The sequence below is a fragment of the Portunus trituberculatus genome, chromosome 22, assembly GCF_017591435.1.
Source record: "Portunus trituberculatus isolate SZX2019 chromosome 22, ASM1759143v1, whole genome shotgun sequence".
In the NCBI taxonomy this organism is placed as follows: domain Eukaryota; kingdom Metazoa; phylum Arthropoda; class Malacostraca; order Decapoda; family Portunidae; genus Portunus; species Portunus trituberculatus.
Window position 1 is genome coordinate 2226411 of NC_059276.1, and position 2500 is coordinate 2228910.

At 36.4% G+C, this 2500-nt stretch overlaps 1 protein-coding gene and 1 long non-coding RNA gene across 2 annotated transcripts in view; both read right to left on the bottom strand.

Annotated features, from left to right (window-relative positions):
* LOC123507484 (carbonic anhydrase-related protein 10-like) overlaps positions 1–1903 on the bottom strand; it is a 229984-nt gene extending 228081 nt beyond the window's left edge. Inside the window, exon 1 of the mRNA XM_045260394.1 lies at positions 1763–1903. The gene's annotated coding sequence lies outside the window, so the exon portion shown is untranslated. The remainder of the gene's footprint in view (positions 1–1762) is intronic.
* Positions 1904–2140: 237 nt separating this feature from the next.
* Positions 2141–2500, bottom strand: part of LOC123507556 — a 51063-nt gene continuing 50703 nt past the window's right edge. The window contains exon 2 of the long non-coding RNA XR_006675683.1: positions 2141–2269. This is a non-coding gene — a long non-coding RNA (uncharacterized LOC123507556). The remainder of the gene's footprint in view (positions 2270–2500) is intronic.

The window sequence follows — 2500 nt, forward strand, 5'->3', positions numbered from 1 at the left end:
CAACCGGCAGCTTTAACAGAGAGAGAGAGAGAGAGAGAGAGAGAGAGAGAGAGAGAGAGAGAGAGAGTGTGTGTGTGTGTGTGTGTGTGTGTGTGTGTGTGTGTGTGTGTGTGTGTGTGTGTGTGTGTGTGTGTGTGTGTGTGTGTGTGTGTGTGTGTGTGTGTGTGTGTGTGTGTGTGTGTGTGTGTGTGTGTGTGTATGTGTGTGTGTAAGGTTTCAAGTGCAGCAGTAAATGATTGAACTCCTTTTAGTGTGTCATGTCTAGACTAAAACAAAAGAAAAAGGCATCAAGATCAAGTTCACAGTGGCAATATCAGTGTATACGTGCCCTTCAGACCCTCAGCTCAGCCCACGTGTCCTTGAGGCTTCCTGTGAATTAATGCATTGTGAAGATAAATAGAAAATGATACTACTACACGCCCACACACACACACACATACACACGCCCTTCCCCCACGCACACACGCTCCTCCCCCACACACGCCGCCCCCCCACACGCATACCCCCCACACACACAAAGGCATTATTAGTCGTGTCTCTGTCACATAAGAAAGTGGTAACTTGAAGCACCAGTGAGATAAAGAACACATTTTAAATCATCTCCTCAGTCTTCACCAGAAAAACAACACCAGGACAGTTTAACAGAGAAAATAAAACTCGTTTGTATTTCACCAGGTAACATTGACACAATCTACTGGCCAGGTATAGAAGAAGTGAGATTTTAACTTGGCTTTTCAGTGTCCAATGGAAATAAACTCTCGCTCAGTTCAGTAGAAGAAGCAAAACTCGTGTGCATCACTGAAGCTAACATCACCATGGTCAGATGCAGAAGAGTCACGGTAAACTAGCTTATCCATTGCAGAATTCATTAAACAAAGTCATTTACTCTTTATTAAACAAGGTCAGTGAGAGAAAACCTAACTTTCCAATTCCGAACACAAACAATTCTTGCACTGCTTAATACAAAAAAAAGTTAAAGTTAAAAAATATATATATACAATCAGTCTATTGCAAAATCCATCATTGACACAAATGTTAGCCATGTCAAAGAGGGAATATTTCAACTCAATAGAAAAATCATTCCTCTTCATTTCAACCAAAAAAGAAAGACAAGAAAAAGGTAAAAGATGTAGAAGGAAATTAGGTACCACTGAAACAGAACATTAGCCACGTAAAGAAAGAATAACACACAATTGACACATATTTCTTGCACATTATGGCTTAAAGAAAGAAGTTATGCAAAAAAAGATGTAGAAAGAAATGAAGAAACACCGAAACAGAACATTAGACACGTAAGGAAAGAATATATAACACAATTGACACATGCTTCTTACACATTATGGCTTAAAAAAAGAAATTATGCAAAAAAAAAGAATAAGAAATGAAATAACAAAAAGATGTAGAAAGAAATGAAGAAACACTGAAACAAAACATTAGACACGTAAAGAAAGAATATAACAACACAATTGACACATATTTCTTGCACATTATGGCTTAAAGATGTTATGGCTTAAAGAAATTATACAAAAAATAGAATAAGAAATGAAGGAACACAAACAAAACATTAGACACATATTTCTTACACATTAAAGAAAGAAATTATACAAAAATAGAATAAGAAATGAAGGAACACAAACTCACATTAGACACATAAAGAATTAATTGCACATTATGGCTTAAAAAAAGTTATGCAAAAAGAGAGAATTTGTTGGGGTAAGATGAAATTATCCTATTTTTTCCTATTTTAATTTCATATTCTTACCTTGTGTTGTGGAGTGGCCGTTTGCTGTCTTTCTTTCTTTCCTTTCTTTTTTTTCTCTCACTTTGTCAATTTCTTTCTCTTTCTTATTTTATTTCAGCTTTTGTTACTTTTCTTTCTTTTGTCAGCTTTCCTGCCACTTTTTTAGCTTCTTGTCATTTTTTTTTTGTCACTTTCTTTAATTTCTTGTCATTTCTCTCTCTCTCTCTCTCTCTCTCTCTCTCTCTCTCTCTCTCTCTCTCTCTCTCTCTCTCTCTCTCGTCACTTCTCTTTCTCTCTCTCTCTCACTTTCTTTCTACTTCTCGTCACTTTCTTTCACTCTCATTTTTTCATTTTCGTCTCTCTCACTTCTCTCTCTCTCTCTCTCTCTCTCTCTCTCTCTCTCTCTCTCTCTCTCTCTCTCTCTCTCTCTCTCTCTCTCTCTCTCTCTCTCTCTCTCTCTCTCTCTCTCTCTCTCTCTCTCTCGCTCCCTTCACTCGTCACTCGCACTGGGCACTTCACTTGTTCATTCTGGTAAGAGAAACAAAGACTATGATTAGAACAGTAAGTAATTAGAGACGGCTACTTAAAATATAAATTAATAATGTACGTGAGGGAAATTAAATTAAAATGAGACAAAAGAACAGAAAATGGAACAAAAAAAGGGAGAAAATTATATAGCTGTGCCTCGCTGCAAAAATAAATGAATAAGTGAACAAAATATAAGCTTGAATTATTCCACTAGAAAAAAGATTTAGTGTT